The following is a 17,060-nucleotide window of genomic DNA, read 5'->3' on the forward strand; positions in this document are numbered from 1 at the left end:
TTTGACATAGCTTTATATGTTAGGCAGAGATCACCTCGGAGTAGGCGATAAGCTACGGAGTAAAGCTGGAGTTTTTTGATACGGTAAGTGTAGGGCATTTGTTTGAGGCCAGTAATCCTCTTTGTGAGGTACTTCTGTGGCCTTTCCAGCTGCTGCAGATGTCTTGTGAGGTACGTTCCAAAAGGGGCATTGTACTCTATAATGGGTCTAATGAGTGATGAGCAGAGGGGAATAATGACCTCTTTTTTCCTGGATGAGAACCCTTTTATGATGAGGTGTGCCATGTAGAAGGACTTCCTGACTACTGTGGTGATGTGACTATCAAAGGAGAGACTACTGTACACCTGGGTCCCAAGGTCTCTTATCACGCATTCGGTGTTAAGTAGATTGCTGCCTATGTGGTAGTTCATGTGTCAATTAGATGTATTTTATATCTATGTAGTCCCAGTAGTGTTCTTTGACTCTCAGAACCACAATAAATAGTGCAGCAATATTTGCTATGAAAATGTTCTTTACAGACAATACACATCAAGTGGTTAGACTACACACGTGCACATGTGTGTGTGTGTGTGAATTATGCCATCTTTCTATGTGTGTGTGTGTGTGTGTGTGTATGTGTGTGTGTGTGTGTGTGTGTGTGTGTGTGTGTGTGTGTGTGTGTGTGTGTGTGTGTGTGTGTGTTGTGCATTTGTGTGTGTGAGTAAGGCTGTTCTTGAGACTAAAGAAAGTAAATTAAAGACAGTCAAAAAACTGCTGGTAATATATGCTAGCTTCTTACATTTTTATGATAATAAAAAACAGGAACTGTGCTACTAGAATCAAACCTGCTTCCTTTTTTAATAAGTCAGTGAAGCTGTAAGACCAAAGAGGAATAACAGTACCTTAGGGTTCAACATTCTTTAAACTGGTACTGTTTCTTTGTTTTCCTTTTTAGGTGGCTTCAAGGTAAAGACTTCTGTGTGTTTACACTTGAATGACAGTTGTGAATGGCAAGTCATAAATACAAATTAAAATTATATTTACTAAAGTAAAAACATGTATGCCAGTAAAAAAATACATATTTTACTCTAGCTGCATCAAATACCAAATCCATTAAAAATGAGAATCATAAACAACTATACCATACCTAACACTCATAATTGGAAAGTAGCATTATTTCATGCATAATCATACCAACAAATGTAATAGTCTGCAGATAATTTAAACAATTGCTGACTGCTTAAACTGCATAAAATTGCAATCATTATAAAAAGAGCTATGCAAAAATGAAGAAACAGTACAAAATTTGTAAACATACACACACACGCACGCACGCACGCACACACACACACACACACACACACACAAACACACACACATGCATGCACACTTTCACACCTATGCCATACTAAAAGTTAAAAGCAATGCTTTCCCCATCCCAAATAAGCAAAAAGTGTTGCACAAACTATCAGAGGTAAGCATCAGTAGTAGTAACAACCTGAACCTTAAACAAGAGGAAGAAAATATAAACTCAGTTTATAGCACTGTATCCAAAACCACAAAATAGCCAGAGATTATAGAACTGTAACTAAAACCACAAAGTTAACACAACAGTATACAACAACCCTAAAATAGGAAAATGTGTGACTAACAATGCATACTAAAAAATCAGTTTGCAAATATACAAAATCTATTACATACACACAGAAACCTGTAAGAAAAAGAAATCGTATAAATCACTCATATTCCTACAGAATAAATTCTGTGCTTAATGGTTCAGTATGTGAAACAGTATGATTTGAACTGCTGATGAGTTGGCATTAATAATTGTGTTTATGGATGTTATTCCTCAGTGTTGAAGGAAGTGGATATTGAAGAAGTAGAATCAGAACCTGGAGTCCTCCTAAATAGCAGACAAAGACAGAATACAAGAGGTATTCGAATTACTGTTCACTAAGTCTGATTTCCATTGTAAAAAAAGCACTGGAAAGGATGATGAAGGAAGGTCATTTTTTTGTGATACAATATCACAGTGATTAACATTGTTGCCTTGGAGCTTTTGCTTCTCCTCTAGGTTTAATTTCTTCAAGTATTTTGGGTTTCTAAAACCATGACCACAACTGGAGGTTGAGCTCTCTCACCTCAGAACTGGTGTAACTAGTCAGGAGGAGACGGTAACCTCACACAACACTAATCCAGTCTTACATAGTCCTACCACAACAGCAAACCAAACACATAACACACAAAAACATACTCAGAGGCTCTAAATAAAAAATCTATCTAAGCAGCAGAGACCTTCAAAGCAGACATCCAAGCAAACGCTACCCCACAGCAAAACATGTGCAACACATAGCTCACAAAGTCAGTGTGCCAAACAGTCACAGCCTTTAAGGCTGAATAACACACCTGATACAGTTGTAATAGGTGATTCTATAGTCAGACACACTGACGTCCTGCTCACCAGGCTGAACAAGGAGAAGGTCACAGTGAGCTGCCTGTCGGGCGCTAGGATCCACCACATAACGCAAGCACTCAGGTCACTCCAAAGCTAGTACAAATATGACTCTGTCATAGTACATGCTGGTGTGAATGACCTGAGATGTACCGCCCTCGACTACATGAAAAGAGACATAGAGGAGCTCTCTGATCATGTAGCCCAGGCCGGTATGACCCTGACCTTGAGCAGCATCTTACCCTCAGCTAGAATGATGCCGCAGTATAAAGACAAAATGATCGATTTTAACAATTGGCTAAAATTTTGGTGTCATTCAAAGGGGATCCAGTGCCTGTCAGCCTGGGATGACATGCTCGACAAGCCACATTGCTTCGCTAGGGATGGCTTGCACCTGTCACCCCTGGGCTTTTGGATACTGGCAAAGGCTCTTGCCACCCCCATAGTGCCTTTTTTAGGCAAGGCTCAAAAGACAAACCCACCTCCATAGAAAACACAAAGAACAAGAAACTAAGGGTAATGCTGCTAAATGCCAGAAGTCTAAACCTCAAAATGCATGCACTCGAAGCTCTCCTCAGTATGGAGAACATCGATATCTGCGCAGTGACAGAAACCTGGTTCAAGGCTCCAGAGAGCACCCCATCACTACCAGGTTATACCTCATATCATGCTTTTCAGCCCCAAAACTCAGACCAAACCACAAAAGGAGGGGGAGTATCCATATTTATCAAGGATACCCACACCTCCAGGTTAGTGGCATTGCACGAAGCATCAGAAGCCATCCAGGTGCAACTAACAGTGGGCAAAACTGCCTTTCAGTTTATAGCATGCTACAGACCACCGTCTTAAAATCAGGAATCCCACTCTGCTTTCCTGAAAACATTGGAGAACATGAAGATCTCTCCAAACACCATTATATTGGGTGACTTCAACTACCCAAACATTGACTGGGAGCACTACTCAAGCCCCAACACCCTAGCCCAAATGTTCCTGGAATTTATAAACTCAAATGCGATGGAACAACTAGTCACAACTCCCACAAGAGGGGAAAACATACTTGACCTGATCATCACCAACATGGGGACCCTATGCTCCACACCAGAAGTATACCCCTCATTGGTAAGATCAGACCATAAATTAATTTCACTGGATATCCAAAACCCGACTCCACCCCCAGCCCAGAAAACCACAGTGAAAAACTTCTCAAAAGTGAATTTCACACTTCTCAAAACCGAGGTGGAATCCTTCAAGGTCCACGGGCCAGTGGAAACTACGGCCCAAACCACAGAATCCTATATAAATGCATTCTATGTACACCTCCAGGAATGCATGGATCATGCTATCCCAAACAAAATCAAGACCCAATCGTCCAAAGGCAGGTGTCCAGTCGGGTGGACCCCAGCCATAAATAAGTTGTACAACAGAAGGAGGAAGCTGCTACATGATAGAGTAAAATCCCTAAAAGGGAAGGCATCTCTGATCAGTAGTAACAAAAAATTTCGATCCCTCATAAAATCCTCCAAGGCCAGCTTTGAGAGAAAAATTGCACAGGATGCTAAAGACAATCACAAAGCTTTCTTTAGCTATGCTAGGAACCTGGGATGTAACTCCCAGATATGCTCACAGTTGATTCTAAATGACAAAAAATACACTGAACCCACAGACATTGCCAACATCCTGGCAGACAGGTTCAGTGCAAACTTCTCCCCCCTTCCCACCCAAAAGAGCAAATATCTATCCCAGCAGAGTGCAGCCTCCCTAACATCTCAGATGCTCAGGTGAAAGCTGCCCTCTCCAAAGCAAAAAACACTGCTTCAATGGGACCAGACAGTGTCCTGGGTTGCGTCCTACATGAACTCCAAGAATAACTAAACCCTCATGTAAAACTGCTGTCCAATATCAGCCTCACTACAGGATATGTACCCAAAGAATGGTGTACAGCAACAGTGGTCCCACTCCACAAAGGTGGTGCCTCAACGGACCCTGGTAACTATCGCCTCATAAGCCTAACTAGCCTTATCTGCAAGGCCATGGAGAGGATCACCATGGAACTCATAGACAAAGACATTGGGGACCTACATACACTAGATCCTTCCCAATCCGGCTTTGTCAAGGGCAGATCCTGCCTCTTGAACCTGGTCGAATTTTTCAAAACAGTCACCAAGGCCATAGATGAACGGAAGGTAGTCCGATAGTCCACACAGCCTATCTGGACCTCACAAAGGCATTTGACACAATACCCCACTCGGGCATCATAGATAAGCTATCCAGCTTAAATATAAACCCCTATGTCACAAGATGGGTTGCTAACTGGCTCAAAGACAGAACCCACAGAGTCAGAATTGCCAGAGCCATGTCAGATTCGAAACCGGTTACAAGTGGTGTCCCACAAGGCTCTGTCCTGGGACCTCTCTTGTTCGGTATATAATTCTCCGAGCTACAGGCCAACATGGGAGGACTATGGCTGACCAAGTTCGCAGATGACTGCAAACTGGGCGCCATAATTGATTCTCCAGCTGACACGAACATCCTCCAAAAAGGTCTCACAGAGATGGATAACTGGTGCCAGAGCCATGGCCTAAAGCTAAATGCCAAGAAGTGTATAGTCATACGCTTTGGCAAAAACAAAGTGCCCAAAAATTACCACATAGGTGGTAACCCATTAAGTATGGAAGAAGTAATTAGGGACCTGGGGACCCAAGTTGATAGCAATCTCTCCTTTGACAACCACATTGCCAAAGTGGTTAGAAAGACCTTCTACATAGCCCACCTCATCACGAAAGGATTCACATCTAGATCAAGTGAGGTAATAGTGCCCCTTTATTCATCCCTCATCAGGCCCATCATAGAATACAATGCCCCTTTTGGGATGTACCTTACCCGGCACTTGCAGCAACTAGTAAGACCCCAAAAGTACCTCACAAATAGGATCAAGGGAGTCAAACAGATCCCATATGCTGCCCGGTTAAAAAAACTCCAGCTCTACTCAGTTGCATACCGCCTACTTTGAGGCGATCTATGCCTGACATACAAAGCTATGTCCAACCCAGAATTAATGGACATGCTCCACCTCAGAAAATCTAAATCCCTTAGAACCACACGCTCGAGGGACTTGAACCTCAGCACAGAAATAAATAGAACATGCTGGAGGGACAGATTCATAACCCAGAGGCTCCCTTCACTCTGGAATAGAATCGCAGTCCATGTTAGGCAGAGTACCTCACTGACTCTCTTCAAGAGGAATCTTGATGAGTGGATGGGAGATCGTAGGTTTACCCCAGGGATTACTTCTGTGTCACTACTAGACAGAGGCACAGTAAACTAACCTTAAAAAGGGCACAGCAAACTCAAATCAAAGGGTGGTGAAAGTCAAACACACTCGGCCTAGGCATATAAATGCCCCAGGGCAGATAGCCTAGTATGAACCTATGATAAAAATGAACCCTATTCCTAAGACATGAAATAAGTATTGTTTCAGTCTTTGATGTCACCCTAGAGTGCTCTTCTTAGCATCCATGATGTGCATACAATTGCCTCCTTATATAATTCGGCTGGAGCTACATGTACTGATAACATACCTAAGTACAACTGTAAATACTTCTTTTATTGGCTCTATTGCTTCTACTGTCTGAGTATCTTTCTTCCACATTGTTCTTGTTTCTGCCTGCAAATCCTGATATTTTATGACTTTGTGTCCCTCTGTATGTAATGCACTGTAGTCACAGAGTGCAGCAATTTTAATGATTAATGCTACATTAATCATTTTTCATAGACTACTATATCTGGTTTCCTCACATCTATTTTTTGAACTGTTGATAATAGTTGATTCCACGTGATACACACTTCATCATACCCTATAATGCTTTGTGGTTCATGTCCCCAGTACTTCTCAGCTACTTCTCTATTGCTGGGTTTGTACAATCCCCAGTGCATCAGTCTTGCCACATTATTGTGTCTTTCAGTGTATAGGCCCTCTGGCATGAGTGTATCACATCCTGTAACAATATGTGCTACTGTTTCCATTTCTTTTTTACAGAATCAGTGTGTGTCTGTTTCTCACACTTTTTTCAATTGAATTTTAAATTTTGTAAGTAGCCCACTATCCTGGGCCACCATTAATAAACTTTCATCTTTTGGTCTCAATTCACCTCTCCTTAACCATTCCTGCATCAAATTTTGGCCAACATGAGATTGTTTCAGGAGATTTCTGTACGTGCCATTATATTTAGGGATTTTCCATTTTTTCCTCATCTGATCCTTCTCCTTATATTCTTTCTTTTTTTTTTTTCTTCTTTTTTCAGTTTCCATTTTTGACTACTTCAAATCTGATTTCCATTCCCATTTCACACAGAAATGCTTGTGCTAAACTAAACAAGGTTGTTATCTTAGAATTCTTCTTCTGATCTTTTAAAACATTCACTTTGGAACTGATGAGAAAACCAGATTAGTACACAGTCCAACAACTGCAGATCTATAGGTGGAATCAGTTTTGAGCAGGCCCATAGCTCTTTCAGAGTGAAGAGTACATAATCTTGGTATACATTAATTTTTATACATCATTTAATAATCATGAAGCATTTGTCTTGTTTTCCTGTCCAACTGATCCAATACTTTTTGGAGCCAGTCAATGCCTCAAAATTGTAATATATTAAGAACAAATTTATTTATAGTTTGGACTTTATTCCTATATGTCAAAGCAGTTTATAATATAAGTTTAAGTCTTCTAAAGTATCATTTACTGAGTTTTGTTCTCATTTATTCATATTTTATTGCTGATCATTCTTCTATCCTAAAATATTTATTACCTCCTTCCTGCTCAAGTTCTTTTATATCACATTCTTGACGGAGGTTGATATTTTTCTTGTGTTGCAGCTTTCCTGTTTAAATGTTGCTTTTGCACATTTATCAAGACTAAATCACATATTTATATAATATGAGATAGTCTTTGACATTTGTTGCTGTGCTTTCAACTCCTTATCTGATTAACTATACAATTTTAATTTATTCACAAAAAGTAGATGGGAAATCTTTAAACAAGATTGTTTTCTGGGAGCCATATTAAAATCCTAGCATAATCTGTTTAGAAAATAGCTTAACTGGTTAATGCTGACACAAAACAGCAGTGATGAAAAGAATCACCCTGGAATATCTCCCTCTGAATTTTTATCCATAGGATAATAATTTGCCCTTAGTCCTGGCTCAGCTATAATCTGGTTTCCCACTGTTTTGTGGTCACTATACTGTAATTGATCTATACAGAGAGTATATTATATTTCTATTAACATTCCTTTATTGATCAGTGGAGGATGATGTAAAATACTTTTTTGTAATCTATCCATGCCATCCTTAGAGTCTTTCCCATTTTAAAATTCTCTATTATAGCTATATTTAGCAACAAATTACCCTTCTCCCATATAATGTTTTGTTACCCTTTTATTCTACTGCCATGATTAATTTTTTTCTAAATGACTATAAAGTCTGTCTACATCATTTCCAGTATATCTGTATATTGATGGAAGGCATGCTATTTGTCTATAGGTTTTAGAATGGCTTTCAGGTTCACTCTTAAGGAGGAGGAGGATAATTTTTCTGTTTATAACTGGGTTGGTGTCTGTTCAGTATGTACATATAAATAATTCTTACTAAGGGCTAAATCTTTGTGTAAAGATGTTAATGTTTTTGGCCAGAAGTTAGGTATTATATCCGGACCCGGGATTTTCCATTAGGGAGCTGTCCTTACTTTCACCCCAGTTGTTCTGGCTGTTACTTCATCGCACTTCATATTCTCTACATTGGAGCTCTTCACTGTTTTTTTTTATCCTTCTATCCATTCAGCATCCTTGTTATGTTCAACAGGGTCTTCATAAATACTTCTCCAAAATGCATCCAAATCTTGAGCTCCTCCCTCTACCCATAATGCTGTATTCCATCCACAACTCCCACCTATTTCTTCTTTATTGGTAGAGTTTCTATATGTTTTGCTTTGTTTCAAAATTCTCTTTTTTAGGATCATCAATGAATTGTTGATTTTGTAATTTTCCTTTAAGTTTATCTGCATACCTTCTATTTTTTTGCCTGTGCTGATATTTTTAGTTTATTATTGGCAGTGGTATATGATAAATCTTGATCTGTTTTGATACTGTGCCTTACTTTCTATCTTGCTAAGTATTTTTGATGATGTTCCTTTTTCTGTGTTCTTCTAAGAGTGAGTGATACTTTATAATTTTCTTTATTTGATGCTTCCATGGTGGCATTTTACTTGCCCCATTCCATTCCTTTATTACTCTGTGTTTTTGTGTTAGCAATTTAGCTGCTATTAGTTTATCTGCTCAGTAATATATTCTATTTATTTCTCTTGTATCACTTGAATTTTGCTTAATTGTCCTGATTACTATGTTCATTTGTTTTATCAATATTCTAACATGTTGTGCCTTATTAACTTTCTGTAATCTATTTCTTTCGTCTGTGTTAATATGTTTATCCGTCGCTATTAAATTAAGCAGGTCTTGCCTTAAGTTATTTTCTTCTGACTTGAGAGCATCTTCATTGCTATCTGTTGCCTGGGAGTAATCTGCAGAAAGTTCAGAAACATTTTTCTGTGCCATATCCTCATCAGATACACCCTGGCTCATATATTGCTCCTTAAAATGGGAACCCTTTGGCTCATCTGTCTCCAACAATATCTGTGTCAGAGTTTCCAGTTCCTTTTGTTGCTGTGTAGCTTTTCATAGCAGTGACCTATAGAAGGTTCCAGAGCATCATTATGTTGCTAATCTTATTCAGATGCCTTCTGCTCCCCCTGTTGTTCCTTTCTCTTGGGAGCTGTAATTCCATTATGCTGTGACATTGCCTGTGTTGAATTCTCCACACTAAATCCTTTACTTTCAGATAATACATAACTTCAGTTTTTATTTGTTTAACATCTGCCTTACTAATCCTGTTTTCTACATTTCACCTTTATTTTCTTATGTTTTGTACTAAGAAATGTTCCATATCCATGCGCCTTTGCCTGCATTTCTCCTCAAAAACCTTTGAACCTAGTTATTTTGTATTTATTACGTTGGCTTCCTCCTTTGCCATAACTGTTACACCATTCCATATCTCATTTTCTTTATCATGTCCATGTTTCTTTTTTATACCTTTCAAAATTCTCTGGATTTTGCCTTTTATATCTCTCGCTTCTCTTTACATGAGACCCAGAGTTCCTTTGTCTATGTAATATATTCCATTAATCTGTTGATTTAATGAACACAAATTAACCTTTAAGTCTTTTGACAGTTTTTCTTGTGCTGGTATCTTTCTTACCTTTAATTTCTGTTTTAATCTTTATAAGTATCTTCTGTCTGGACATTATGGGCTTCTTGCATTATAACAATACATAATTTCTTTTTTATCCTCAATAGTCCACTTTGTCATTTTTATGGCTCTTGTTTGGTCTGTCAGTTTTTGTGTTTTTTTATGGAGAACTACTTCCTTCTACAATGGAGATGGTGGTGCAGGGGAGCATTCTCCTCCTGAGCCTGGCCTAACCCCACTGTAGGAATGTTTCTGTGTCTTGAAGATTCTACACTGTCATCTTTTCTAGTCCTGTCACCAGTGTGCCTACCAGGATTGGACACTTTTTTATCCTGGACTTGTGTACCCAACTGTCTTTTTTACTTTCTAATATACCTCTCTCCATGGTATATGCTATACAAAATGCAGTCTATATATCAGTGTCATTTTGGTGAGATTTTGTAAAAACAGGGTCCAGCGTGTCAAGGTGCTCACCAAGACTTGAGGATGAATTCAGTTCCAGCAATACTACTGTCCTTTTCTTCCTGATTTCATTTCTCCATTTTGGACCCTCTGTCTTTATTGTCTTCTGTGCATGGAGTTGCAGAGTCTGCATGTCTTCCATATGCCTACATGGGTTTTCATGTGATGCTGTGTTTTCCTTCCACAACCCAAAGATATTTCAAACATGGTAATTAGAGTGTAATGCAGCAAAATTCAAGGTAATGCATTTTGACAGTATGACTCAAAAGGTAATATATGTGCTTTGAGGGTAGACACTGAGTGAAATTGAGGAAAATACAAGAAATATGTAAAACAAGCTATAAGATCAAACAGTAATGGGATGTATGGATACAGAATTGATGCTTCCTTAGCAGAGAACTACTATGGTAATGCAAATGGAGTATTGTGTATTACTAAGGAAACTACACTGAGAGATAAAGAAATACAAAGTTAAATCTGCTACAAAGGAAAGAGAAAAGACGGTTATGAGCATGGTAGTTTTAGATTGCAAGAAAATACTTCACAAGTTATGAAAGTAGGGTAACAAACAGACAAGAGAAGGCATGATTTAGACCAGTAGAATGATGAAGGAGTTAGCTATACATGTAGGTATAAGGACAGAGGTTTCAGTGGAGAACTTGTTTTGGAACTGGTGGTGAAATAGCTTTAAGATGGATATTAAAGGGCATTTTTACAAAACAAAACATGAGGTAGATGTAATTAAATAACTTCCCAGAAAAGGCTGAGTAAGTATATAGATGTTCCTCACATTTACAGACAGAAAACTATATATTGTCTATACATGTGATTGTATATACCTTTTATCCATGTTCATAATGTACCTTTTCTCTTTGAGAAAAATGTGTATTTCTGTTTTTTAATTTACAGATTTCTGTTTTATATGTCCTTTGTAGATCACACTGTGGGTGAAGAGTTCCTTCCCGTTGGAGTTCGGAATTCTGTCAAGCTATGGTAATTAATATAAGTTCATAGGTTCATAGGAGTTTACTAGGTTAATGGCTCCAGGGCAGTCTTTTTAAGCCTAGTCATACTTGTCAAACATCTTTGACAAGTTTTGATTCCAACTCAGTATAGACATCTCCATTCTCCATTTGCAATTAGTTTGTCACATTGTCATTTATTGCCTTTGAGGTTGCGGACATATCTGAAGAATACCTTGTGATTGTCTTTGGCCTAGGAGGCTATTTTTACCTGAAATATGACTTTGGTAGATTTCATTAGCTCCCTAAGTTGCTTTGTGTAGATTAGTAGCATAGTTAGGGGAATGTGAGAGGGTAAACTGTCCTGAGTGCAAAGTGGGGGGGGGGCAAGATCAGCCAATCCAAATCTCTCATTAATGCAGTACCATCTTTTAACAACCTATGCTACGTATGCAGTCAGTCCTGAGCACTGTAGTGCTCTGTGTCTTGTCTAAAGTGTAACAAATGCTTGCTCATTTTTTTTATTTTAACTAAAACATGAGTGCTGTAGTGCTCCATACAGGTAGGTTACAAACTGTAGCAACTGTTTGCTACATTTGCATCAAACAGTTTGGTACAGTTTAAGCAAAGACAGTATTTTTTTATTTTTTTTAATAAAATAAGTTGAAGGAAGGTTGGGTAAGGGCACAGAAATAGGACCTAAAAGGCTGGACAAGAGGGAAGGGTATGTGTGTCATGCATCTGACCACCTGGTTGGTATGCCAGTAGAAGGAATGTTGTTTTTTTTTTTTTCACTTGATGGAAGAACTTGGGGAGTAGTGTAGGTCTATTTGTAATAAACTGATTAGTTTATTACAGTGAAGTACTTTTGTGCTTTTTTTTGTCTATTCACTTGAAGAGTTAGGATGTGGTGTGGAACTGGTTCATAGTACCAGCCCAGGGAACTGGTTAGACCAGCTACATTTCTGGTGTAGATTGATGAGAGACATTTTACTTCATGTGATATTACACATCCTATTTTTTTTAATAATTTTCTTCCTTTTGTTATACAACATTTTGATGCTGGGGTTCCGGCTTGTTTTTTTGAGTTAGCCCTGTGCTTATTCCAGGTATGTACAGTTGTCTTTGTGCAGCTATTAACATGATTATACAGTTTCTACTAGGCTATCTGCCGGAAGGCATTTATAAGCCTAGCAGGAATGTTTTGGCTATCGCCGCCCCCTTAGATTAGTTCCCTGTGCCTCTGTCCAGCAGAGCCATTGAAGTGATCCCTGAGGTAAACTTTCTGTTTCTCATCCACTCATCAAGGTTTCTCTTGAAGAGGGTTAGCGAGGAGCTCTGCCTAATGTAGATTGGAATCTTGTTCCAGAGCATGGGAAGTCTCTGGGACAGGAACCTATCCCTCCAGCACGTCCTATTCATTGTTGTGGTGAGGTTTAGATCGCTAGAGCATGTGGCTTGAGGTGATATGGTTTTCTTTAGGTGGAGTATGCCCATCAATTCTGGGTTGGACATGGCCTTGTATGTCAGGCAGAGATCACCTGTGAGTAGGCGGTATGCAACCAAGTACAGCTGGAGTTTCTTCAGTCGAGCTGCATAGGGCATCTGCTTGAGGCCAGTGATCCTCTTGGTGAGGTACTTTTGTGGTCTTTCCAGTTGTTGCAGGTGTCTTGTTGCAGGTGTTCAGGTAGGTTATAGGCAGTGGTATTCCCAGGTTTTGCAGAAGTGGAGGCTTGGAATTTTGCTATGGTGACACTTAATAGCCAGAAATTTGCCTTAGAATAATTCCTAAAAGTCCCAAGGTTAGTTGAGGACTTTATTTCAGAGAAGACAGCTTCATGGTCTAATCTTAACATATTTACTATTGTTAAATATGTGAATTATGTACATTTTCTTTCTACATTAATTTTTACATGTATATGCTTAATTGCTTTAATGCACAACATGTATAATTGTGCAGTTTTATGAGCTGCAGTTTTCTGTGAAGAGGAATGATAATTTGCAGTGGTTTAAATGTTTAGATTTTGTTATAATTGTATTTGGTTTTGCAGTGTTTGATATTCATTCCCCCAGCTGACTATGGGGTCCTCCCTATGGCTGCCCTATAAACTCGTTTATTTCTCCAGGTGTGAGCCCTAAAGCCCATTCATTGTCTTGAAAGTGAAGAGTATCATGTGCACTGGAGCACAAAGCTCTTGTCTGCACCAGTAGATTGTAGTTTTTGCTTAAGCTCTGTTACCATGGTTACACATCCTTAGTGCACAATAGAAGGCTGTACAATGTTCCCCAGTGAGATGCATCCATTCTTCAGCCTGTGAAACAATCACAGGCCCTATTCCAACATGACAACACTTTCATTGGGATCCCCAGTCTCACCAAGATTTCTAGCACCACACATATCTCTGTACATGCATGCTCCTTGCCCTGAAGACAGTCAAATAGACAAATACACATAATGTTTTCTTCCCATATGCATCCAGACACACAAGCAATTAGTTAAATTGGTACTTATGTATTATTGCAACTAGATTCCAAACTGGGCTATGTTTCTACCTTCTTGGTTGTGCACTTCACAGCGGCTGCAATAATATATGAAGAATTGACAATCAGGGGCTAGTGAGAAAGATAGAGACAGAGAGAGAGAAAAGAGCAGAGAAAAAGGAGAAGTTTCCTGACATAGGGCATAAGGTACTTTTTACGGTGCCAGGACAGCTGCATCATGTAATCTACTATGTTATGCCATTAGTTCTGAAAGCCATTACTGACACAGAAAGGAAACTCAAACCGTGGAGAGTCTGTTGTAAAAGGGAGGTGATCTTTCTCGCTTAAATTATCACACCATCAAAATACAGATGTAAAATACTTATTCGGATTGTCCATAACACATCCCTTGCTTCAAAGACTCCAACAGATGATGAAAAAGTCGGCAAACTGACAGTATGTAAAATGCATGAATTGCAATTCTATCCATCTTGCAAAGTGCACTAAAAGGCTTGAAGAACTTTGCCATTCCCATCCCAAAAAAAGTGTGGCCTGTAAAACACGCGATACTCACAGTTAGATGACTAAGCATCCAAAATTGCCATACATGAATAATTTCAAGAAAAATGACGCATTACGACTCAGAAGCAGCAGTCAGGTTATTTTACCTTACAATAAAAAACTATGTTGCAAAAGTATGCCATCTACGAATACAAAACGTGACCTTTATCCCTCTTCCTGCCTGATACTAATTAGTAGTTCCCACACCCCTTTCAATGTTAACAGGAATAGTTTCTGTAAAACAAAATAAATTATCGCAGCTTGGAAATCTAGTTAGGATAAAACATAAGTGCCATTAAATTTTAGTAACATTTGCTGTAAACAGTGCTCTGTCCATCAATGCCAAATGGATCTGATCGCATTCTAGAACATTTTTACTGGTTCTGTCATTTTGGAAAAACATTTTAAGACTTTGACATGTTGTTCTTTTGGTTACTTTGATGCACGAAGTTGCAAGACTTAAATAGTATGAACTAAATCCATCCAATGATGCTCTAGGCATATTCGTGATAGTTAAAATATTTAATAGGCTATGCAAATCTTACCCTAATATGTAGCTCTAGGCATAAGGTTGTGTGTTTGTGTGACCGTGTATATCTACATTTATTTATTTATTTATTACAGTTTGATGACCGGGATAGTCCACTGAGCCTGGAAGACCCCGTTTTCGGTGGAGGCCCAAGGAGAAAAGCTCCACAGAATATTGATAGACAGAATATTGACAATTATACAAATGTTATAAAGTAGTAGCATAATAGATGCATACATAAGGTAATATACAATTGGATAAGAAGGAAACATGTCATTTCTAAATTCTAGGTAATTATTTACAAAATTAGATAATATAGTCAAGTTGTTATTTACAAAGTAAAGGTACTAAAGAATGTATATAAAACAATGCCCCCCAAAGGTCAGAGACAGGAGAGTTGGGAGAGGTCAGGATGTTGTATAGTAGGGAGAGGAGTGGGTTTTTAGGAGGAGTTTGTGTGGAACAGGGTAGGAGAGAGAGTGGAGGCAATGTTAGAAGTCTGAGGACAGAGAGAAAAAGGAGTGGTGGAAGAGATAAAAGTTGTGTTATACTTGAGGAAGGAGTAGGATTTAGGAGGAGTTCAAGAGGTGCATGGTAGGAGAAGAAGTAGAGGCAAAGGGAAAGAGAGCACTGTGGTAGATGGTAAGCTGGTAATGAATTGGGAGATGGTATTAAGGAGGTATGTGGTAAGAGTACAGGAACATTCCCACTTTGAAAAAGATGTGATTGGAAAAGGGTTTTGAATTTTAAGTGACTTTGAATATTTTGAAGGGGGACAGGTAGACAATTATAGAGTTTAGCTAAGGAGCAGGATAGTAGCAGGTTGTCAAGGGGTTGAAGGAGTTTAGGTATTTTTAGGAGATTGTGATTTTCTGATCTAAGTGAGCAGTTGGGAATGTAGGGGGTTAGAGAGAGGGACAGAGAGGGACAGCTGGAGGGTTTGAATATAAGCTTGTGAGCAGTAGTAAGTTTGAGGAATTTGAGATAGTTAGAAACTTCGAGCCAGTGCAAAGAATGGAGATAGAGAGACACTGATGAGCTGAGCTATTGGAGATGGTGGCAAATATCTATCTATCTATCTATCTATCTATCTATCTATCTATCTATCTATCTATCTATATATCTGTGTGCAAAATGGGAAAAGGGGTTGAGGATGGCTATTTATCTCTCTCTATATATATATCTATATATATATATATATATATATATATATATATATATATATCTATATATCTATATATATATATATATATATATATATATATATATATATCTAGGTTTACTATCACATGTACGACATGACATTGTTCAAATATACAGATGTCTGAATGTACGGAAATCTGTAAACCGATCAGTGTAAATGTCGAACTGAGCATTTCAGTGCAGTCGTATTTTGAAAATGTCAACTACACTGAAATGCTCCTACCCACCCATCATACTAAAACTGATTTTTGCAGGGGGGCAAGCCCCCTGCACACCCCATGTGGGGGGATGCACACCTCACCTCCCTACTTATATATACAAACTCTGAGATCGCACTGCAGTGAGGGTAAGGGTACATTTCCACATCCCCACTAGTGCAATTTGCACTGCAATGTTGGAGCTGACAACAGCGGCCATTCGCTCTTATCAGCTTCGGCATTCTGGTGATTGCCCTAACAGTTCCGCTATTTGGTTTTCTCACATAGTTCATTCGTTTAAAAGATGAATGAACATGTGATAGTAAACTCTATATATATATATATATATATATATATATATATATATATATATATATATAGATAGATAGATATAAATAGATATAGATATATAGATATATAGGTCTACTTCAGATGATCAAACTTTTAAAACTTTGAATTTCATATGGCTGAGACCATAAGACTGAAGTTTCAAAACTTTGAACGCCTGAAATAAAAATAAAACCAAAACAAAATTTTTTTTCTGGACGTTTTTGCAGGGGGTCAAGCCTCCCTGCACCGTCCACACCCCCTACTATTTAAATAAAAAAAAACTCCAAGATTGCACTACAGTGAGAAAAAGGGAAATTTCCCGTTATGTGCTGTACAGAGATCTCCATTCAGAAAGGTTGACGTTTTAAAACTTCGATAATATGGTCTCGGACATATGAAAGTCAGAGTTTTAAAACTTCAATAATCTGAAGGGGACCTATATATATATATATATATATATATATATATATATATATATATATATATATGGGTCTACTTCATAAGACTGAAAAATCAAAAGACTGACAATGCAAAATACTGAATGATGGAATTTATCCCTTTTCCACTGCTGTGCGATCTTGAAGTTGGTATATATAATTAGCAGGGGG

At 38.4% G+C, this 17,060-nt stretch overlaps 1 protein-coding gene across 1 annotated transcript in view; it reads right to left on the reverse strand.

The window, feature by feature from the left end:
• Positions 1 to 17,060, reverse strand: part of LOC122814110 (extracellular calcium-sensing receptor-like) — a 41,994-nt gene that overhangs the window by 19,887 nt on the left and 5,047 nt on the right. The gene's annotated exons all lie outside the window — the stretch shown is intronic.

This window comes from Protopterus annectens, chromosome 10.part0, assembly GCF_019279795.1.
Source record: "Protopterus annectens isolate FY-2018-M chromosome 10.part0, PAN1.0, whole genome shotgun sequence".
NCBI lineage: Eukaryota > Metazoa > Chordata > Ceratodontiformes > Protopteridae > Protopterus > Protopterus annectens.